At 39.9% G+C, this 24,805-nt stretch overlaps 1 protein-coding gene across 12 annotated transcripts in view; it reads right to left on the bottom strand.

The window, feature by feature from the left end:
- Window positions 1–24,805, bottom strand: part of ST18 (ST18 C2H2C-type zinc finger transcription factor) — a 185,699-nt gene that overhangs the window by 98,075 nt on the left and 62,819 nt on the right. Inside the window, exon 1 of one of the 12 annotated variants that reach the window (XM_083450970.1) lies at window positions 21,945–22,074. The exons of 10 other annotated variants lie outside the window; for them this stretch is intronic. The gene's annotated coding sequence lies outside the window, so the exon portion shown is untranslated. Of the gene's footprint in view, window positions 1–21,944; window positions 22,075–24,805 lie in introns of those variants that run through there. One more of the 12 variants, XM_083450977.1, reaches the window with a different exon arrangement.

The following is a 24,805-nucleotide window of genomic DNA, read 5'->3' as shown; positions in this document are numbered from 1 at the left end:
ATGACCTTTTTAAAAACAGCAGCCTGACGACACCACAAGTACCATTCCAGGCCCTTTTTCGGGGGGCCACACCTGAAAGTGAAAGTGAATTATCAATGACATTTTTTAAAAGAATCAGTGGTTTAACACTAATTTCTAATCAGATCCTACAGAAAGGAACAGCTCGCATGGCAGCTGTACTTTTCCCAGGGTTAATTACCTTTCACTGCTCTCTACTAATGAGTCAGCTGTTCCTGTCATCACACAACTACACTGTGTTCATCTGTAGCTCTAGCTGTGGACAAACACAGGAGCTCAAGCCTTGTTTGTATATTGGGGATGTTTGTTGTGCAATGATTTTACAAAGGAAAAAGTACCACAAGCCTTTTTATATTTTTTTATAGAAAACCCATACAATGTGCGTGCGCAGTGACAAAGGAGTGGGGCAAAAAAAAATAACAGTCAAATGACTCTGCCCTTGCATTTTTATTTTTTTACTTTTACCACTGCCTTAGATGTTGCAAAAATCCAATAGCTTTACAGCTTTTGGGAATCTCCTGCTTGTATTTTTTTTTTAAGTACTGCAGCATCCACTGGCACATGAAGAGGTGATTATATCTGCATGGTAGAAGGTAATGTAAAATGCCATGTAAAAATAGTTTGAGAAGGCTTTATGGCAGACGTGTCATCAGGAATCTGGGGTTACTGAATGCATGAGGCAGCCTTTGCCAACCTGCTGTTTGGGGCTGATGGGAGCTGCAGTCCAAAATATCTGGAGGGTGCCAAAGGTTGGCATGGAAGGCTTAGCACCATTGGAGTAGGTCCTACCTCTGCCACCCACGCCTTCACTGGCCCTTCTGTACAAAGAAAGAACTTGGGTATGTTTGTTGACAAGAGTTGATGGGTATATGGAGGTCAAGGATGGGGTCTGTTGCTGCATCTTGTGCCCCTCTTCACATGCTCAGTGCCCCCTGGTGGCCCTCATATGTAGGATGGACATATCCCAGTTCGCCAAATCCAGGTAGCTTAATCTTCATGTCATGCAAAACGTTTGCTAATTATGCATTTTTTAAAAAAATTTGCACATGTCTCACAATAGTAGAAGGCATCTGCATGTAACTGTGCTTATTTGTGCTTGAAGAGGGACGAAGGGGGCATATAGAACTGGGCGACCTAAGATGCAATAAGCAGCTGGTCCATATGGATAATTTTAGGCCCACCTCTAATCTCCTACATTAACTAATCTATATTACACTGTTGTTGTATGTCTCTCTCACACACAAAGACACATGCATCCACCCCACCACCCAATACACAACAATGCAATATGGGGATAATTGACTATGTTGTCGTCAGCACTATTAAAAAGTTTTAAATACTAAAAAAGAGAAAACATTTATTTTCCACAAAAATAACACCTGACTTAGAAAGAGCACAAATGCAGAGGAGGCAATCTGTCCCCTTATCCCAGGTACATGAAATCATTGATTTCTCCATAATTTTCTCTGGGCATCTCTCACTTTGGCCCAGAGAAAATAAACAGCTTCAAAAGGAATCAAGAAATTCCATCTCTGAACAATGTTTTGTTTTTTGCTACTATCATTGCTTCTCTTACATACTAAACCTGACTGTGTTTTTTTGTTTGCTTGCTTGTTTGCTTGCTTTATTAAATTTTTATACTGCTCTTCATCCAAGGATCACAGTGTGGTTTACAGTATAAAACCACAACATTCATAACACCGTAATAAACAAATATCTCAGTTCTATAAGGACTAGACTTTCTTTTAAAAAACTGTTCCTAATTAGACAAATGGTTTGGTTGGATGGTGTCAGGATTCAGACTTGTGCTACTCTGGAATCTAGGATGCTTTCAGAGGATGTGGCCCAGGCAGATCCCTGCACTACCATCAACTCCCAGGCATTCCAACTGCCCATCCATTGCTAACAGCCATCCACCTTCAGTCCACTCCCTCTAAAGGGAAGGGTTTGGAGAATCTGGCTGATGACATCAGTGGCTGCATACCCGCCAAATATATATTATACTTTTATGTGCAATTTCAATTATAAGAAACTTTTTGTGGGGGGGATCATGCCTGAAAAGCAGAATATTAATAGCATAACATATAGATAGCATAGACCATTGGCAGCTTTCAATTCCACCCCCATCATGAACCAGCTTGAATGTATGGACCATCTTCAAGGACAGCCCTACATGTATTACTCTACAGTAGCCAAATCTGGATGCCATTACAGTATGAGTGCCAGTAGCATGGTCTTTGTGTTGTAGCTGTGGGTGCAGTTGGTGAATGAGATGAAGCCTATAAAAAGCACTTCAGGCAACAAGCACTACCTAGTTCCAGAGGGGCAGCCAGTTTATTCCATTTCAGAAAACTCAGCAAAAAGACTTGTGGCATTTTAATAACAAATTTGTTTCGAGATAAACTTTTGTACATCTGATAAAGTAGACTCTGGTCCATTAAATCTTATGCTGCAGCACATTTGTTAGTCTTTAAGATGCCACAATATTTCCTGTTGTAAAAGTACTACCTGGGCATCCTGGAGCAGAGCTGGATCCAAAAGTACTCAAAAACTGTTCACCTATCCTGACACCTAAAAGTGAGTGTGAGCCCACCCAGAATAAGCAATTCCCCCGAAAGGAATATGGTTGATTCTTCCTCTCATAATCCCTCTTTTGTTTAGATACAGCATCACTTTGTTCACCTTTATCCAATACATCACCATTTGCAGACATTCATTCAGGGGAGCTACTGCCACACCTGGTTCAGATGAAAAGAAGAAATGGGGCTGGGTGTCAAACGTGTTCTAATGACACTGCTTTGTAAATTACTCAGCAATGTCTCTCGCTGATTTTATGTGCATATCCAAAAGCAGGGGTGGCAATACTGGGCAGAGAGGAGTTTAACAAGATTAACTCCTAGGGGCAGTGCCTTTTTTTCTGGGGGGACGCAGGCATATGCATACCCCTAAACATTTTGTGAATCTAACAAGAGAAGAAACCAATTTAAAAAATAATAAAAATAATAGCTTCTTCTCTAGCACAGTGAATCATCAGTTCCGTTGCTACCCCTGATGGCAGCCTCATTTCCTGTCACGGTGTTTCCTGAGTCTCATATGGAATGATAGTACCCCCTAAACATTTTTTATAGAAAGAGGCACTGCCTAGGGGAGAGAACAAATGTCTCCCAGGACCACCTTCTAGAATCTGTAACACAGGTAGGAGCAGGTAGGTATGCTTCTTCCCCTGCTCTTGAACCTTGGACATTGCAGGAAATGCTCAGAACAGACTACAGCTCTTGAAGAATGCACAGGCTCCACACGTTCTCACATGGGGGCAGGGAGACAATGAAATAAAAAGAGAGGCCAACAAAAAGAGGGATTAGAAAGAGGGAATGAATTAAAATGGGTTTTTAGGGAGGGAAATGCTAAGAGAGGGGAGGGAAGGGGAGGGCTTAAATCTCAAATTACACCTGACACCTCAAAGCGGTGGGGCACCTGTCACTTTGGCAAAAGGTATGCATAGTATACTACTAGTGTCCTCTCCAAGGATACACACTCTCAAACTTCTGAAGGGGATGGAACTACAAAGAGGGCCCCTTCTGCTGACCGTAACACCAGAGCGGGTCTGCAGAGGATTTGGGGGCTAAATCATTTGGGCTTTAAACACAAATGTGAGCAGCTTTAATTGGGCCCAGAAATGAATGTGAAATCTGGTGCTTTCCAGACATTTTGGACTAAACGCCCATCAGTCCCAGCCACCACAGTGAGCAAAGAAATTTCTAACTCCAAAGCTGGTCAGAAACCTGACTGATAAGGATACAGCTAAGCAGATTTACCCAAGATACAGTGGTACCTCAGGTTACATACGCTTCAGGTTACAGACTCCACTAACAAGGAAATAGTGCTTCAGGTTAAGAACTTTGCTTCAGGATGAGAACAGAAATCGTGCTCCAGCAGCACGGTGGCAGCAGGAGGCCCCATTAGCTAAAGTGGTGCTTCAGGTTAAGAACAGTTTCAGGTTGAGAACGGACCTCCGGAACGAATTAAGTACTTAACCCGAGGTACCACTGTATTGTGCACCTAGTCACCCACTGCCTGTTAACCATCTTGTCCCAAAATGGAAAATCAGGACTGGTCTATAACTACCTAGGTCACTAGATGGTCACAAATCTATCAGACCTCCTTCAGGAAAACAGGAACAGATCCCTCAGTGAATGAGAAATCTGTTAACCTCTAGCAACTTGCTATTATTAGAAAGTTCAAGAGTTGAGCAGCCATATTATGGCACAGACTTTCCTAAGTTCATCCTCAGGGTTAATAATCTGAAAACTCACCCAAGCAACTGTGACTAATGGATGCTAAGCTGATTGCTGGTACAGACCCTGACATAAATGGAGCACCCAAATAAAATGGTTGTGACAAGACTTTATCTGGAAAATATGGAGCAAACTATTCAGAGTGGACTACAGATAGTTCTATGTGTTCACCCTCACAACTGGAAAAAGCTGTGCTACGTAGCTGTTTAAATGTACTTGTGAAAATGTTGCAAATAAGCATTTTGCTGGTTCACTGTCACCTTCTTAACAGAAGCAAAATTGCTCACTGATTAACTGGCTAGGACCCTGTATACCTCAGAATGTATCAAGGCCATCTCCCTGATTCTGTCCTCCATATATTGAATAAGAACAGTGGGAGAAAGGAGAGGGGCATTATTTGTGGTTGTTTCCTAGTGGAAATCTGCACTTCTGGAGGTTTGTTGTATCCAAGCCAGGTTTTTCCTTAAAGTTATGTATGACTATTTTACAGATAAGGTTGAATGAATATACAGTAGAAAGTTATGTCATGTGGAATACGTTGCATAAGAGGGCTTTGCAGATGAAAAGTCATGTAAAATTAGCATGGGAGGGGGTCAGGATTGCACCAGTTGGCACCATCCCCAATTTATATGGAACCATAGAATAAATGAATTGTAGAGTGGAAAGGCAATGTCAACTAAAGCATCAATGACAGATACCCATGCAACCTCTGCTTCAATGAAGGAGAGTTCACAACCTCTTGAGGGAGTCTGTTTCACTGTTGAATAGCTCTTACTGTCAGAAAGTTCTTCCTAATGTTTAGTTGGAATCTCCTTTCTTGTAACTTGAAGCCTTGGATTTGGGTCCTACCCTCTGGAGCAGGTGAAAACTAGCTTGCTCCATCTGTAAGCTTGCTTCCATGTGACAGCCTTTGAGATATTTGAAGATGGCTATCATATCTCCACTTAGTTTCTTCTTATCCAGGCTAAACCTACCCAACACCCTCATCTGTTCCTCTTAAGACTTGGTTTCCAGACCCTTGATCAAATTGGTTGCTGTCCTTTGTACACATTCCAGCCTATCAACATCCTGGATATCTCGTACAGAGTTTAGTGCACGCTGCTATATGCATGTAGGCCAGTCTTATCCTGACCTACATTACATGTCATATACAAATACAGTGGTACCTCTGGTTACAGATGCTTCAGGTTACAGACAATTCAGGTTACAGACTCCACTAACCCAGAAATAGTACCTCGGGTTAAGAACTTTGCTTCAGGATAAGAACAGAAATCACGTGGCGGCGGCAGCACGGCGGCGGGAGGCCCCATTAGCTAAAGGTTAATAACAGTTTCAGGTTAAGAACGGACCTCCAGAACAAATTAAGTTCTTAAGCCGAGGTACCACTGTAAGGTTAATGTGAAAAAATTGTGTTTATTCATTTATTTGCAAAAAAATTATATACCATCAGTATTAACAAAAAGAATCATAGCAATAAACAGCATAAAATAAAAATAAAATAGCATTCATAAAACAATTACAAAATATATCACAAATCAGTAAATCAAATTAACACATCACCTTAGCTGGATCAACATAGCCAGATCACTCCTTAGGGGAAGTGTTGGTGAACTAAATGCTGTCTAAATGCCAATACAGTAGGTGCCTGTCTACCCAGTGTTCATTGAAAGCACATTCTAAAGGGCAGTTGCTGCCACATGGTAGGCCCTGGTCTTAGTTGACATAAGAGGAACCTAAGTACAAAGTAGACATAAGATGAGCAGCAGTACAAGGAGTGCCTCTCCCAAAGATGAAAGTTTCCAGGCAGAGGTATACAAGGTAAGTCTTTGCTTCCATTGTTCCATCCCAGCTACAGAGTCCCACTGCTTCTCATTCTCTGCCTGCATACATTGTTCCTTTCTTCCCATAATATGGGTCCCCACATGTACTGGTTAGAGTGTCAGATTATGACCGAGGTGGCCCAGGTTTAAATGCCCATGTTCACTGCCTAACCCTGTATCTTAGGAAAGGACTGAACTCTAGTAGTGGAGCACATACTTTGCATAACGTAAGTCGAAGTTTCAATGCATGGCAACTCCAAACATGACTGGGAAAAGCCCTTGTCTGAGACCCTAGAAAGCCACTGCTAGTCAATGTAGGCAACATGGAGCTAGATGGACCAGTGATCTGAGCACAGCTTCCTATGTTTATGATCAAGTGATGATCTTTCTGCCCAACCTATCTCACAGAGTTGTTGCAGGGAAACCGGTAGAGATGGCTGAAACTTTCACTCTGCCCTATGCTCATTAGAGAAAGAGCAGAATCAACAAATGCAGAACAAACAAACAAACAAAAACAAATATGGAATCCACCATTAATATTTGCTTCACTTGTCATCTCAATAGCCTTCCACTGGTTGCACTGGTTGTTTACACCCCACCCCCTAAAATCTAAGTTCACCAACTCAAAGTTGTGTTATATATGCTCCAGTACAAAAACCCAATTCTGTTGCACCCCTGGGGCTGGACCCAGAGTTCCATGAGTGGTTCTGCTCTCAGAATGGAATGTTCTCAGGATTGCACTTCTCTTTTACTCTGCAGAAAAGTCTGCTACAAAGGATTGGGGACCCTCTGAATCACTATGGGAGACGGTGTGTGGTGCTGCATTGGATAGGAAAAACAGAGGAAATACCTCTCCACTTCCATTCATAGAAGGCCTCTGACAGATCCTCCAAACCATTATTTATTATTGATTTGATGTATTTATATTCTGTGTTTCTTGCAAGACAATCAGGGTGATTCGCTATTTAAAATACTTTTTAAAAAATTTACAATAGAGAAAAAGCAGCAGAGTTGTCTCAGGCAGTTGGTGATCTCCTTAGAAGCTAATGGTGTGAGCTGACCATTTGTTACTACTAGTAGTAGTATAACATTAGGAGGTATATCCCTGGGTGCTCAAAAGGTGGGAGGGAAGTATACAGCTGAACAGTTGGTGGCTTCTTAATATACATTCAATAGCATAATGCCTGTGATTGAGTACAACATGTGGGTTAATTGGGGCTTAAAGCCCACAATTCATCTGCTGACACACAGGAAGGTAGTGATGCTCTATCACATTTAGTATTGCCAGATTCCCCCCCCCCCTCCTTTGGCAGGTCAGCTGTGCCTTTAAAAGAGGCCTGCAGAACTTGCGATGCACCAAGGCAAATGCAACCCGCCAGCAATGAAGAGTGGCCTACAAAGGACTTGGTAAACTTCCAAAATCTGGAGGATTATGAACCAACAGCATCTATTGTGCACTTTTCTTTTGACAGTGTTTGTACATATCTAGTTATGAAAATTGCTATAACAGTGTTTATTATGATGCTCTACCAGAGTCTTCAAGTTCAATACCTTTAATATCTTGACTCAATTACGTACTTTTTTCTCCATTTCATTCAATTTATTTATTTTTAAATGAAAATTAAATGAATATCTATGACAATACACTTTAAGTAGATTTTTGGTTGTTTTAAACATTAAACTGCATTTTTATAAGCTTGTAGTTCCTCATGATATAACACAGGACAGCCCAACTTTTCATACTATGCGGGCCACAAGAGTACTTTGACATGGAACCTGTGGGCCAATACACTGCCTTGTCATGCACACATGGGGAGGGGGAAATGGGACCAAAATTTGACAACCCCACAGCCCTCATGCTGCCTTCCCAAAGCTAGCTAAGCAAGGCACTGAACTTTGAGAAGGAGGTGTGAGGCTCTGGCAGGGTCCTAGAGCCTGCCCACCTCCTTCCCTAAGCTGGGCTTTGGGAAGGAGGAGGGAGGACTCTAGAACCCTGTCAGAATCTTATGCCTTCTTTCCAAAGCCCAGTGCATCACTAACCTGGTTTTGGGAAGGCAGTGTGAGGGCTGTAGGGGTTTCAAACATTGCTGAGAGCTGCCAAAAAAAGGCCTTGAAGGCTGCATGCTGCCTTTGGGTCATGCATTAGACCACACTGAACTATGTTAGTTTAATCAGCTTGTAAATGAGTAGTTTTACATATATTTTTATTGTCCCCCACCCTGAGATCTTAGGATTAATGATATTATAACAGTCAAATTATTTTCTTATGGTATATAACCATTTCAGTACTTTTTGCCCATATCTATGATGAGGAGTTAGCCTGTGTGACTTCTAAGAAAGCCATATATAGATGGTAAAAATGTAAAGGGACCCCTGGCCATTAGGTCCAGTTGTGGCCGACTCTGGGGTTGCGGTGCTCATCCCGCTTTATTGGCCGAGGACGCCGGCGTACAGCTTCTGGGTCATGTGGCCAACATGACTAAGCTGCTTCTGGTGAACCAGAGCAGCACATGGAAACGCCGTTTACCTTCCCACCGGAGTGGTACCTATTTATCTACTTGCACTTTGACATGCTTTCAAACTGCTAGGTTGGCAGGAGCAGGGACCGAGCAACAGGAGCTCACCCCGTCGCAGGGATTCGAACCACCGACCTTCTGATCGGCAAGTCCTAGGCTCTGTGGTTTAACCCACAGGGCCACCCGCATCCCTATATAGATGGTAACTAAACAAAATTCTGTCTTTCAAATATTTTAGAATCATACGAAACTACTATAGAAACCAGGACAGAATATTTATATATCTAATTCAGTTCTGTCAACTCCAGGGGGTCATCAAACTTTTTTGGACATACAAGCACATTTGCCACCTGCCCTGGAAGGAAATCCTGTTCTTTTATCCTGAATATGAACTGGAATCTGGAGAAACCACAAAATATGCTGTAATGAAGCACACTCCACAACCTATTCCATTAGCTACAACAGACTGCTTCTTTTAAGCCCACTTTCAGTAGGGGAAGGAACCTTGCAGGTGCCATCAAAAGGGCACACATGCGCTTGAGAGTGCCACATTGGCAACCCCTGATCTAATCTGGCTGGCTGCATCTTTCTAGGATCTGGGGCAGAGGTCTTTCACACAACCAGCTCCCTTGACTGTTTCAACTGCAGATGTCAGGGACTGAATTGGGGGCCTTCTTCATGCAAAATATATGCTGCAGCATGAAGTGAAAGTCCCTCTCACTTTGAGACTCCACTTAGAACATCTGCCAGTCAAAATGTATGAGTATTTGTGATAATGCTAATTTCTGTGATATCCAATAAAAAGTGCAAGAAACTATGGGTCCAACTAAGTTAGAGAAGACCCATTGACATGAATGGACTGAAGTTAGTAATGTCCATTATTTTCAATTGGTCTGCTCCAAGTAGGAATAACATTGGAAGCAACCTGAATTTGGCAGCTCCCATCTTCACATTGCCTCCAACTTTCTTCTGAGGAAACTACACATGTGAAGTAAGTAAGAAAGGAGTGCTATATTTATGGACGTGTCCACCACAAATGTAATGGTTAGCTTTGCAGCTTCAGGCTGAGACCAGAGTAGTAAAACAAATGCAGCCTCACACATTTAATGACTTGTATCAGCAGCTTAGAGTTTCTATAGCCCCCCTGAGCAAAACAGCATGAAACAGTGGAGGCACTAAAGTAAGGAGACAAATAGTAATAATAACACAGATGCTTTGGGTTTTGATCTACATCCTTCTGCTTGTATCCATGGCCTTTAGCTAAACGTGATCTATCAATAGCCTCACTCCTCCTTCCTAAAAAGCAGATATGAAAAGAAAGTAATGTATAATAAAGAAAAGCACTTTTCGGCATATATAAAGGGCTTTTCCATCCCACTGACAACCTGTTCCTGTCCAGGATTAAAGAATAGGATTTCCTCCTAGGGCAGATGGCAAGGACTGAACTGAGCCCCACTATCGTCCTTTCAGGATCAGCTCAGAACAAGATTAAAATCCTCCCCATAGGAAGCCCCTGTCACTAGGCCTACCATTTATGTCTGGAATAGGGGTGGCCTTCCAGATGTTGTGGGACTCTATCTATCATTAGTCTCAGACATCATTGCCATTGAGATGGGGGCTGTAGTCCATCAATATCAGCTGGACCACAGGTTCCCCATCTCTGAGCTACAGGTTTCAAGGGAGTCAGCAGACCCTGAACAATCACCCAAAGAAATGTTGTGCTTGTGTATTCAATGGACCCAGCCAACCATAAATTGTCTCAGATGCCAGCTCCAACCTTGCCAAGATCACACTCAGAAGTGGAGGCAGCAGCATGGGTTGAGTGAAAGCCTAGAACCAAAGGCATAGTGCCTGTCTTGAAGCATCCTTAAGCCACACTCAAGAGGGAAAAGCCCATCCTTAAACCATGCTCAGGAAGGAAAAGCCTGTCCCAACATTTGCTTGGACCAGGATCTTGCTGACACCTCAGAAAGCAGTGGGGCAGCTATCAAGCTGCTTATTTGTTACCTAGCCAGTGTTGATTTCTCACCATATCCTGTTCTATTATCAGCGTCTCATAAACTGGACAGCTCCCCTGCTATGTTGAACACTTCAGCCCCTGGACAGCTCTCTAGAAAAGTGAGTATCTGAGCCACATTTAAGTGGTAGTGCAAACATGACGCCACAACCTTTCTCAACATTCTAAGAACATAATCCAAAAGGGTGTTGGCTTTTTAGAGTTAAAATGAAAATAAAATATTTCCAGTGTTAGCCATTTACCACTGCTAAACTTCATTCCTACACTCTCCACTTAGCAATACTTACTTGGAAGTGTTGCAGTCACAGCTCTGAGAAAATTCCTAGCCAACAAATTCTGTTTCTCTTACCATTTCCTGAGCAGCATTGCACTGACAAATCATTGAAAGGTCCCTAAAATATTTGAAATGAACATTTATGTGAAATACAGAGCTATCATGACAATGATACATTCTTGTAAGCAAATACCTTAAAAAGACCACCAAGATTTTAAAAAATGCAAAAAAGTAGTGAGCAAGCTTTTTGAGTTCTTCATAATAATTCTTCAGACTAGATTTTTTTTTTAAAAAAAAAAAAAGGAGAAGGAATGGAGAAAAAGTTGGGCATAATGAAAAAGCCCTGAAGAGGAACCATGTTGGATCAGATTCTAGAACTGTTTGGTCCAGCAACTTTTTCTCCACAGTGGCTGACCAGATGCATAAAGGAAGCTCACAAGCAGGATTTGAGGGCAATAGTCATCTATGAATCCTCTGCAATTTGTATTTAGAGGCATGCTGTTCCTGATCCTGGAGGATTGTAACATTCTTACAATTGAATGCAAAGGAGGTTATGAAGAGTTAATTATATTAGTATGTAAAGTGCAAACCAGGTTTTAGGTTGCATCAAGGACTGTTGGGGTAAAGAAACCTCAATGACTGCTTCCCTGGATTTTGGAAATATAAAAATCAGAGGTTAAGTGGAAGACACAAGTCCCTTGTGAGGAAGAGAGCAGAAGTAATGAGAAATGTATTTACCTTTACATTAGCAAAGCTGTAGCTTAAGTTTAGATAGTGCAGTAGGTAAAGAGTCAAGAGAAGTCACATTGGGTAGCATTACCTAGTAGCTGGAGGACATATAATCCCTAAAAGCTAAATCTCATCATTAGGTGACAAATGGAATGAAGAAGAAAGGGCACAGAGTGATACCACAAATTTAAAAACCAATTAAAGTATTAGAATCACAATAAGAATACAATTGCATGCCAAGACCCTGTGACCCACAATTCCCTAGTGGATAATAAACACACAGACATGAGTATTTGGGTTTATGGGTTCAAATAGGCCACAACTTTATTGGTTACAGATGTGAGTGGTGTGGCTTAGGCACTGAAGCCAGGCTATATTTCAACTCCCGCTCATCTGCAGGGTTTCCATCTAAGGGTAAACCACCAATAGGGGGAGCCCTGTGACTTGCATCAAATAGGGGTCCCCCTTGGAGTTGTGGCATGACCCTAGCCCACGTCTGGGCATTGGACAGAATCCACACACCTTGGATCCCTATAACAGGATATCCTTAATGAGGAGGGGCAGGCAGAGGCTACAACCTCCCCTCCATCCAAACAAAGGCTTACTCAATGCCTAACCTCACAAAGTTGTGATGATTGCCACAAGGTGGGCGAAAACCAAATGGCTGGTGCCAATTTGCCAAATGGGAAAATTCCTATCTAGCCCCAACAATGTGGCAACCAAAATTTGTCCATAGCAAAGTCGTGTCATAAAAAGCATAAAAAAGAGGGTGGGTGGGTAGGGAGATCCAGCAAAGGGCACGAGAGGAGGTCTCCCTGGCCATGCAGCAGTTTAAATTTCCAATGGCCACACCTTCTGCTGGTGCTGATTGGCTGGTGGGGTCACCCCTTGGCATGGCTCCACCCAGCGCAAGCAACATGGCTCAGACAGCAACAAGGAGAACGTCAAGCTCTGCCCCCCCCCCCCCGCTGGATCACTGCAGGGGCCCCGATGCCTGGCTGCAACATCACCACCAGAAATGGTGAGCGGACTTCCGTATACAAAACATGCAAGTCGATTTCAATCATATGCTTATAGTGGGTTACTAAGAACACATTTGGAAGCTGTTTCAATTTTATGCTCCTTATACATATTCTTGGTTTATTTATTTCAATCTAAGATTCTAGAGTGCAGGTGTTATTCAGTGTTTCCTCAGATACAGTACTATCATTCTTCACTAATACCTATTGCTACCCCTCCCAGGTTGGTGTCATCTGCAAATTTGATGAACATCCCCTCAATTCCTTCATCCAAGTCATTTGTAAAGATGTTGAACAACAATTGGCCCAGGACAAAACCCTGCAGCACCTCACTGGTCACATTTTTCTAGGATGATGAAGAACCATTAGTGAGCACTCTTTGGGTTGGGCCAGTCAAGCTTCTACAAATCCACCTAACAGTTACCTCATCCAGCCCACATATTACCAGCTTCTCCACAAGAATATCATGGAGGATTTTGTCAAAAGCCTTACTGAAACAACTTACTGAAAACAACTTACTGAAACTCCCTGGGGTTTCAGACTGGGATCTCTTCTAGCCCTACCTGTATTGAACTTGTGCACAGGCAAAACAGAGATGCTAGCACTGAGCCAGAGTTCTTCCTCAAAGTCAACATCCATACGTCAACATCCAGAAGTTATCACCATGCATATTGATTAGCTACTCCATTCAAATGTCAACACTGTGCAATACTGGGGCCAGGGGATAGAGAGAGATGGATGTGATTATTGGGTTGGGGTAGTAGACATGAACCTCAGTTACAAGAGAAGGAGAAAAATGAAATATGAAGTTCTCTCTCTGCCTGGCCTTAGAAAACTCCTCCAGAAATGCCAATCTTGTTGAGTTCAGCTGATTTTACCTTCATCTTTTACAGCTCTGAATTTCAGCATTATGGATGTTCATTTATTGCACTGAGGACAACACATTTCAGCTTACAAAACACAAACCAGTGGTAGTCTTTCTGGAACAGTTGTAGAGACAGACTTTCATGTGTGAGTGAAGCTTCAGTAAGTTATGCTTCAGCAGAGCTAAGTGAAAGAAATAAGGGTTTTTGTGTTGCAAAGCTACACAGAGAAGAGACTTGGGGAAAGAAAAGCATGAGTTGGTCTCTGAGTTTAAAAAATAAGATTATTCAATGAATGGTGGATCAGATAAAATACAGTTATATATGCAAACTCTAAAGTATGCAATGATTACCTTTCCCTTTAACACTTGGTTTAAAAGTAGACCAAGATTTTGGAAAAAGCGGTGAAGCTTTGAAACAACTTTTCCTTACATGTGTAGTTAGTAAAAGCCATGAAGATGCAGAACACATAGGTAGAGTTGAAAAGTTTTACACATTTTCCTGAATCCAGCATCTCATCACATTTTGATATTTGTTCTGGAGCTTTTTAGTTCTCCTATGGACAGTTTATACAAATAAATCCCCTGAAATTTTATTTATTGATTACTGTACTTGAATCCTGAACTTTCATTCCCAAAGGACCAGCACTACCACCAAAGTTGCTATTTTAAAGTGAGTTAAAAGTTATGAAATATCCAGCAATTTCTTTTTTAAAAAAATCACCCAGGAACAGCAGCATTATAGCAAAAAATGAACTAACAAAGATCCTACAGGAGATAGTATCACCACCTGAAAACCAGGTTGCCTATGTTTACCAGTCAATGTACTTCTAAAATGTAATAAAATTTAATCTCAGCTAAAGGGACAGTTTCTTCACACATTACTAAGTCTACTACTTGATGCTTCGCTGTGACAACAGATGTCTGTTACAGATGGAAATTTACAGGAACTTTTCATGTCTTGCCTCCATCACTCTATGAATGCCACCCACCCACAGCTGCTTGGAATGTAGACAGGGGCATGGAAACTCGACACCATGCATGTGCAGTAAAGACAAATTTGGGCACACACATGGGAGGAGGACGTTTACAATATGTGTTTCAATGGTATTGGTTGATTTTGTGTGTCAGGCAACATGCCAGTTTTCTCTCGTCTGCAGACTCCATGAGACTATAATCCCATGCAATCACAGTCCAACCTACTTATGATTTTGTTTCATTTTAAAGCCGTATCTCCTGCCATTACACTCCTCTCTTTGCACCAAAGTAAATACTCAAGAACTACAATTAGGGGTTGAGTCCAGCATGTAGCCACACCCCATCTATTTCTGAAAATACCTCCAGAAGCAACAGGTGATCATAGAGTACTTTAGACACCACCACAGATCCACTTTCCAAAATATATGGTCAGGAGTAGCCTAAGAGTGAAACTATTTCCCCTTGAGGTCTGATTTAGAAAGGGACTGTTTCAAGAGAGTTTCCCTGGTTATCTTAATAAGGCCATGACTAATCGAAAGCTGGAAAATGCAACTTCCTTACACAAAAAGCAAAGATAAAATTGTAAAATCCAAAGTACGGCAATACTTTTATTATGTCAAACAAAATGTCACAAAAGAGTGGCCAAGAATTCAAAAGCTTGCTCATTATTTTGTGACATTTTGGTTAGCCTAATAAAGTTATTGCTCTACTATGGATTTAAAAAAATTCCTTATATAGGTCATTTCAGGCTTTGGGGACAGGATTATTTGCTTGAAGAACAAGATACCTTCTTTCTTTCTTTCTCTCTCTCTTTCTTTCTTTCTTTCTTTCTTATTTCTTATTTGAACGTATTAGATTTGCAACTCATGGACGAAGAGCTTACTGGGTACCATTGATTAATCCTATCTCATCTTTCTTTCCTACACAATAAGAGTGACCTACCTTTGCTGTTGTAAGGGTGCATAAGATATAAGGCCCAGAACTTACTACGTATGTGGAACTTTTGTGTGTATGCCAGAGCTCTGCCCAAAACTTTGTATGAACTGTGCTATAAATACCAAGTAGCAACCTTTCTTGCATGCACAATGTGTGTGTTACAGGCAACCACAAACAGAAACTAACTGTGCTTTTAAAAAATGTTGCCTGTGGCATCAACTTCATGTTGAGGATATGGTCTAAAGGAACATGAGGCTACCACCTTGCTGTAGCTATACAGGTTTGGGTCTGGTCAGTGCCTGGATGGCTGACTGCCTGCGAACCCCATAAATACTACCTTGGATTCCATGATAGCAGAAAGGTGAGATACAGGTGTAAGAAAAATAAAATCACCATTGAGGTCAATGGAACTTACTCCCAGTGGCTCTATGATTATAGCCTGGTGACAACGTCCATTTTAGTGGGTGATCATGATATTTCTGTGCCTGAGTATTTGGTTTTGCTCTCCACACCCAGTAAACCCATCCTGACAAACACAGCCTTTTAAAATAGTTTCTATTAACTTGGTACACCATCGTCTTGATTTCTTAGATGATCATTTGTGATTACCACATGAAAGACAAACAGTTCAAATAACTCTATGAAAGGGGGGAAGGGAGCCTTGGTTTCCTGTGTTTCAACAGATGTCGTACTTAATTGGTTGCAAAATAAACCAGAGCTACATTCAGCCAGTTTCCCTTGTTTCAGCTGCGCAGACACTTTCAAACATGTGCATTCACCTCCTGTTTCTCTGTAAACGGGGGTGTGGTGCAAGAATCAAACTTCCCAAAAGGTGCAAATCGATACGCATGCTGCATATATCCCTTTTATGTATTGCTGATTAAACAGAAGGCAAAGTTTCAGCTTATGATACAGTGAGAATTTTAACAAAACAGGTCTAAAGTATGGCAACATTATGTTGGGATTAATTGAATATGGAACAGTATTTTAATATCAAACAGCACTTTTAATGTACTCCAAGTTTTACACTTGCAGATTTCAGTCACTTCACTACCTCACCCACCCCTCAACGTTTCTCCATGTTTCAGGATATTCAGATAAAAATAATAATTCCAGTATCGTTCAAGTTTGATCACCCACAAACTCTCTGTTGCCTTCCCAGCAGAAGCCAGAGTGGATGACCCCTGACAAACAAAGGCAAGTGGCCAGCATGACACAAATATGTGTACAGTTAAGGGAGGCCAGAGGGAATATTGATGAGGTGCTACATTTTGTGTATTGCCAGGTCCAGTCTTCAAAAGAAAAGTAATGGCCTCTGATCTTCATGGTGAAAGGCAGATATTAGGACAAAATGTACAACCTATTCTCCCCATAAGAAACAGAAGCATTGTTATTCTAAGAGCATAATAATAATAATAATAATAATAATAATTGTTCAAAGAACTTCACTATAAGGTGAATAATGTTGCAGATAGAAGACTGAGACCAAATTTTTCACTAAAGACATTTATCAAATTCATGGTAAGATCCAAACCTGGAACTTTTCAGTTGAAGCTGAGTATTTTAGCTGCTTTGCGGTACCAGTTCTACAAATAAAATGTGCTTCAAATACAGGCAAGGTCAAATGTGTTTCAATCACCTGTGACAACTAAACTGAGCAATATTTGTTCTTTTAGTTTAAAAATGGAACCATGGTCCCAAGAGTGAGAGAAAAGAGCTTTAATCCCTAGCAAAAAATCAAATTCCCCAACTGCATGATAGAATAATCTGTTCCTGGAGATAGAATTTTAAAAAACCAAAACCACAATACTTTGGGAGGGGTGGATACTTTCTTTATGCTTAGGCCCAGGTTCTCTAACACAGAGGGATTTTTAACAAATCTGACTTTCGGCAGATGACCTCTCTTGTTTGTTCATATGTGTTTTCCAAAATATAAAAGTGAAATAGAGTCCCAAGGGCACTGTACTTGAAAGGTTATGAGAGTTAGAGATTTTAACCATGCCTGCCAAATCAGCAGATGGCTTGTGATTATAATTATATGCATCAATAAAACGAATAATCTTACAAAATTTGAATTTCTACTAAAGTAAGGGATTTAATAAGCAGATGCAACAGAATGCGTTTTCTTTAACCCTTTTCGCTGAGAGCGATGGTTCACATACAGAGCAGCTAAAGCTCCGCTCAAACAAGTTGACCACAAACTTAAACATTATGCACTTTTCCTCTTTAGCAAGGGTGATCTTTTACTGAATATGTATTTTGATCGTACTCAGTCAATAATTCATGTAGTCTACTTTATGATGTTTGCTTCTTATCATCGTGGAAATGTCATTTGTACAAAAGCCATGATTAGCTGGAGAAAATCTGGTAAAAATGGCATATTCGAATGATCACTTGATTGTTGCTCTGGAATTTCATCCAGCAAAATTTGTATAGCTTCTAGTAGCTTGTCGTCTGTTTTGGATGGTAATTTTTGTCTGTTTTTGAAAACAGGATATTATTACTATCATTTATTTATGAAAAATTAATTGTTAAACCGTTCCTTTTTGACATATTTGACATATTTATTGCATGTCCTGATAGAGAAATATGTATGTTTTCTGGAATTATTCTGATGTTAATATGAAACGTAGATGGGTAACAAGAACCTAGCATTCATACTTATATTAAATTCTGGATGCTCAGATTTGTAGTGTTTAGTGCTACATCTTATAGGTATCATATAAGAAGCTGCAATTATATCCACACATTCTTTAGGAAAGCCTCAGTAAGACTCAGTGGGTCTTACTTCTAAGGAAATGTGTTTAGGATCTGGTTGCAAGAGACAAATGCAAAAGACCACATTATGTTTAAATTGCTTGGCTATTTTTACAAGCACAAAATACATAATTTGGAAAAAGGGCAATTTTGTTTGCAAATGGATTTATATCTTCATACTATAATTAAGGGACAAGAAAATGTCACTGAAGTACAATTTTGTTCAGCACTCTGAAAACATAGTCTCCTTCGGGGAGGAAAGTCCCATTTAAATGTTAGATTGTATTTGGACATTGTAAATATCTGTTTGGGTCTATAAATGCACTTTTTGATAATGCAAACTATTTCATTTAATATCACATATTTGATGCTGGCAGGGCAAATAAGTCTTTGATCGCTTTTAAAGTGGCTTGTGGGGGTTGAGGGACCCCGAGAATCAACAGAGCTAGTACTCTGTATCATGTCAATTGACCTGATAGTCCATAACAGTGCCTTTGGAGCTATTAGTATTTTCTCCTGCCATTCCAGCTGCTTTATAGGTATCCCGATAACAGTAGGTAGAGATGGGGTGTCTGTTCTATATAGGTGATTGCTATATGGTGATACATTTCCTGTTGCATCGTGAAAAAAGTAGGAAATAAAGTTTTAATTGCAGTAAACTTTCAAAGACAAAACTTTTTGGGTCATCAATGGCACTGTGGGGAACTTTCATACGGTCTCAAATGAAAGTATATTTTAGAAATACGTCTGTGATTGGAAAAACTTGGTTATATTATTTCAATTTGTTGGCCTACAAGAGCAAAACCAAGAGCTAATGAAAAGATGGCAAAAAGTTAACTTTGAGAACAAGCTTTTGCCATAGCTAAAGATCTTGCTTTTTAGCTGTTTCAAAAGTTCGTTGTCCAAAAGTAACTTAGAGCATAGAAATATGGGTAGCTGCTCTATACAGGTTCAAGTCGTTTTCTCATTTTCTTAGCCTGGTCTAGTATGACAAGCTCCAGCTCTTCAGGGTCTGAGGCAAATGTCTTCCCCATCACCATCTCCCTGGACATGACAAGATGTATTTTATTTTCATTTTGGCTGAGAGTTGTAAGGTTATATTTTACAACCACAAAATATTTTTTTGTTAAAGTTCTTGAAGTTCAGTGCAGTTGATAAGACCCTTAAAACCCAGCACTACTTTTTGGGTTTTTAATGCAATCAGCAAATGCTGTTTACAAACATGGAGGGACAGGATTGTCGGTATTTGAAGCCACTCTTCATTTACACAATCAGATGTCAACCCGGAGATTTAGATTGCAACTTGCTGACCTTATGATTTGCTACATTGCATGTCACTAAACTACACTAGTGTGCCAGCCTGTTGGTAATTGTCATGAAAAAGATTGTTTTGGAAAAAAATATGAAGCGCTTGTCAGCTTCAGGCTTCTGAAATTAAAATAATGAAAATCTGAGGGTTGGGGGGGGGGGTGACCCAATAAAGCAAACTCACAGAGTTAAGAAATAAAAATATACACTGATGTGAGCTGGCACTGCTGAGTTGTCTTAGCCACAGTGGGGCATCTTCCTGCCACAGTAGTTTTTGAGCACTATGCCTTGTCCCAGTTGAAAAGTGATAACATGATGGCCAGTCTTAAAACTCATGCAGGAATGGTTTTCTGTTTATCTGTCTTTGGGAGGGGAACATGTTTTTGGGGTGGGGAAGTGATAATCTTATGGAAATCATTAGACTTTTAAAATGCTATCATAAGGGTCTGGTGTGTACGATTTTTCTAGATGCAAATTGTATGTACAATACTTATGAAAGCACGACAAGAAGTTTAACCAACACATGACCATGAAAAGCGGCTGGGTAACTTACAGGTGCCTAAACTTAACTAATGTAAACACCATTGTTTAAAAGTGCCTACAATGCAAAAGCAATACAGTAAGAACCACTTGATGATTCTATGAAAATTCCCAAAGATTACGTCTATAGGTAAGAACATCACCTTGCAGAGAAAATTCAATTACGCATTAATGTTAATTACGAAAGTTCAAAATAAAACTCTAGCTGATACTTCATGTTCTGTAGTGAATTTAGTATTGCTTACCAGATACTTTTACTTTCTCAAGATAGCTGTTACTAAATAAAATAAACAGTTGTATTCCATGTTTTAGGGAATTAAACAAACATATATGTTACTGGGATACACACTTCCAAGAACATATGGCAAAATCATAATTATCAAGTGTTCACACACTTCTCATTCAGCTGTCCAAGCAGAAAAAATTGAAGGTGTAAAGCACAGTTGCAGATGATCAACCTGGTACTAGCCATGTAATCATGCTATTAACACTGTTTACAATTTAACTTTTAAAATGTTTTTTAGAGAATATAAACTTACAGCAACTGGTTTGTGACAAATGTCACACACAAATCACACCTTTTGTGTGTGTTCTGTTATCTATGTCAAAATTATTGTTAACTTCACTGCAGTCTGGATTGCAGTTTGAGGTTACAATGCCCAGTACCTGTAAATAGTTTCAGGTAAGTTTGGCTGAAATGAGTGACCAAGTAAATGCATTACAATTTAGGAAACCTTTGCTGAGTGAGAAAAGTTTGCATAAATAATCTGATTATTCTGACTTAGTTTTATAAATCACATGAGCGATTTTTGTTTTCCAAAACGTAGTAGCTTCTAAATTATGAAAGGAAGATTGTGGGACATGGTAATGCAAAAACAACACTCTGGTCTGTATATTTTAACATGTTTATCAAAGGAAAATATATTATCTGATTATCACTGTTATCAGCATATTTCAGCAACTTTAGAAGAAAATATGGGATTTACCTGAAATATCTTGTAACTATAACTTGCCACATAATACCCTCCCTGACACTTGTAACTACATGGGGAGGTAAAAGTAGCAGAAAATATCTAAGGTGCATAAGCAAGACTTCATTGCAACTTCCTGTTGCCATTTTTTTTCAGAATAAAAAAAGAGAAGTGTATGAAAGGGATTCTTTGATCTGCTAAACTCAGGCATCACTAATGTACATACACATCACATAAACAGGCAACCACAGCTATTTTCCTCTGTATGTATTTTTTTAAGACCAAAACAAAAACAAAACAGCTACTGGTGTTATGCTTGCAATCAATACATCTTCACATCTTTATTTTCAGCAAAAGCAAGTGGGCAACTGAGAGCAAAATACATCATGATTTAATACTGTGTTTGAACATCCAAAATGATAAAAAGCTTCATTTTGGTACACATCATTCTAAATGTCATGCCATTTATTCAAGGGAACAAGCAGCTGAGAAGGAGGTTGAAATCTGAAATTAATACACAGTTATTTCTATAGTGTATCTTTAAAAGATTTTGGTCCTGCAAAAAGCTAGAAAAATAGTGGATTCTTGTAAAGTTGGTGATAGTGCTTACTGTATTCAGATCTGTCAAAGAATGCATTTCTTCCCACAGCATCCTCTTAAGTCACAGCAACGTTAAGTTCACTGAGCATTCCATTCTGCTTTACTTTAGAAATTCAAAACTTTTGTAAAGATGACACACAGAGAAAAAGGCACTGATTCCACAGACACCCCCCGCCCCTGTTCGGAAGTGGCACAAAAGCAATCCCTTCATTATGACCTACTTGTCCAAAACGGACTTTCAAGCTATGGTTAGGCTAAGATTTGCTCTCCTTTCCCCCAGGGCATAATTGTCAGACTGACTTACCGTGTGCCTTTTAGCCTTTGTTCTGCCTCTCGCGCTGACATCAGGGAAGCAGTGATGTAGAATAAAGCAGGGGTGGGCTAGGTTAGTCCAGTGTTTGTGTCGTTGTGTGGTGTGCAGGGACACTCTGTGATACTCTAGTGAGCTGCTAAGCTTTTTTTGTAGGCTTTGTGTCATTTACTTAACGACCAATCTCATTAGCTGCCAGGGTACAATGGGCTGATGCATTTTCTATGTACATACTCTACACAGTGACCCTCAAGGTTGCCGAAGGTCTATTTAATCAGTCAGATGCTGAATATATTTGCAGTAAATCACAAAAAAAAAAAAAATGAGACCACAGAGGTATCTCATGAGGCTTTAATGTTTCTTGGGAGTTTGTTGAATGAAAAAGGCAGCAGATTTAAATACAAAAAAAGGAGGAAGAATGAGATGGGACACTCTGTAAGGTTTGCATTGGTGACCTTTAATAATTGCAATAACTTTTGGAAACCCTGCATGTTCCTGCACTTTATTGTTATTTCCTCCATCCAGTTCATGCTTCAGTGTAACCACATTATCATCCTAAAATCCCTTTAAGAAACAGCAAAACAACAAGATGAGCAGCTTTTCACAGGTTGGCAAAGGTGTATTTCCACCCCCACCTCCTGTCTTTCCAGGCAACCTCAGAGTTGGCATCTCTGTATTTCTACCCTCTCTTCAGTTACAAGGCATAAACCCTTTTAACTCCTATGAAAAATGAAAATGCTGAAAAGCCCTCTGAATGACGACAGCTGTCCATAAGTATCAGGGAGAGTTCTATTGTCCAACTTGTCCCTGGATAAAATGAATACTTTACAGCAGAGGCTGTTCAGCTTGGCTAAAGAGTATGGGGAGAAGGGGAGGAGGTCACTGGAGATTTCGCACACTAATTTAATCTGGGAAAAGGACAGGCACTGCATCTCACTTGAACAGACTGGCGGCAATCTGGGCTCTCACAGAACTATCTCCTTTTGCCTGTGCTCTATTTATTCCTTATCTCTGTTTACCAACCGCTAGGTCCCTTTCATTCACACCACGAGGCCGTTCTCCTACTATCAGTCAGCAGCTGACACTGTGGAAGAGCCTCAAAGGCAAAAAAAAAGGGATCAAAACTAAACCAAAGCTGTATAAACAATGCAGCAGTAGAAGTAAATGCATAAATCCTAATTCTTAACCCAACCCACAGGGTGCGAACAGAACCTTTATAGTAAATCCAAGAAACCCACCACAGTGAGCTATGGGCTACAGAGGGAACAGGGGAAAGCCAAATATCATTCATGAAATCATCATCTGAGGCAGAAACACTCGCAAATGCACACATTTTGCATGCTCAACCTGGCTTGTATTATAATTGCTTTAGCGACTAAACTTTGTCACTCAGTACATTCGTCAGCAACTAATGATCATCTCATTTGCTTATACTCATATGGTTAAAAAATAAGAACGCTAAATAAAACCAGGCAATTCTTTATGGGAGCCCCCCCCCCCCAAAGTTTGGATAACTTTTCATTCACTGCTGGATTTAAAAAATAGATATAAGGAAAGACAGGAAGATATATGCCAAGTTTTATATCTTTCCCCCCTTTATTTAATTTTATTAAATAGTTGTAATTGTTACTTAAATCAGTAAGTTTCATTAAAATGTCACTAGACTGTAATGTCTAACTCCTGCACAACTTTTTATAGTAGATAGGCGCAGATAAGAAAGAAGTCTCATTTTTTTAACTACAGTGAAAATTAGGGATACACACACACACACACACACACACACAGACAGACACAGAGCCTTTGCTAGCATTCTGAGTGAAAGCTGGTGTGAAAGCTGACTTTTAAACTTGTATATTATATTAAGTCTTCATCCTGAATGCTAAAGGAAATTCATCACTTTGAATAGATAGGGATAACAGCTTATGTGTCTTACTGGCAGAATGAACCTAAGATGTGTTTCAGAGAGCAACAGCAGACTTTCAAAGTTATATAAAACAAAGTTAACAGACAAGGAAATGGAATATAAGCCTTAAGACACAAACTGCTCAGTTTAGAAAGAAAACTATACTCTTATAACTACAATTAATTCTTAAAAATGAAAATAGTGGTTCACATAATTCAAAACATGTTAGATACATTTTCAGGATTGTTGGAAAAATAGTGACAAAAATATTGCTCATTATCAAAGATGATCTATTATGCCAAATTTCAGTTCTGATTTCCACCTATATGCATTATGAGCAATGAAGTCTTTACTACTTGGATCCTTTTTTCCAAATGAATTAATGAATTAAATTTATCCTTTCACCAGCTGCTAGGCAGCAGATGGAACCATTTCTGAAGCCTTGTTGAATTCAATCCATAAAACTCATTTCCTAGGATTAGCAGTCCAAAGTTTCTTTTAATGTTTATATACCGCTTGGGATTTTAAATTTCACGATGCTAAACTTTCTGCTTAATAATTGTCCCTCTCCCATCAATTTCGTAGGAAACAAACTTGAAAGAAACACTGTACTTTCTACCAAAATATAGTAGGTCACATAAGGACAAGATTACATTTCAGGAGCAATCAGGTAAAACAAAGTGGGGGTTTTGTTGTTTACACTGTACTAGTACCATAGAAACCGTTTATCTTACAGTCAACCATTAATTTCAGCTAGAAGCTTTATAGGTCGCAGTTCATTTTAGTCAGCTAATAGAATAGCATCTTGTAGAACTTTCTTATGCCATATAGCCAGAGCTAGGGAACCAAACTCTTGACAGTCCCAAACAAATCCAAAGTGTCACATCATTTTAAAACTATGGTAAGATAATTCTGTCTACACACTCATAACTTTGTGAAATTTTGGATAGTT

Source organism: Podarcis tiliguerta (assembly GCF_965153285.1).
Source record: "Podarcis tiliguerta genome assembly, chromosome: 7".
In the NCBI taxonomy this organism is placed as follows: Eukaryota; Metazoa; Chordata; class Lepidosauria; order Squamata; family Lacertidae; genus Podarcis; species Podarcis tiliguerta.
The sequence above is the reverse complement of the archived record's forward strand: the minus strand, read 5'-3'. Positions and strand labels throughout refer to the sequence as shown.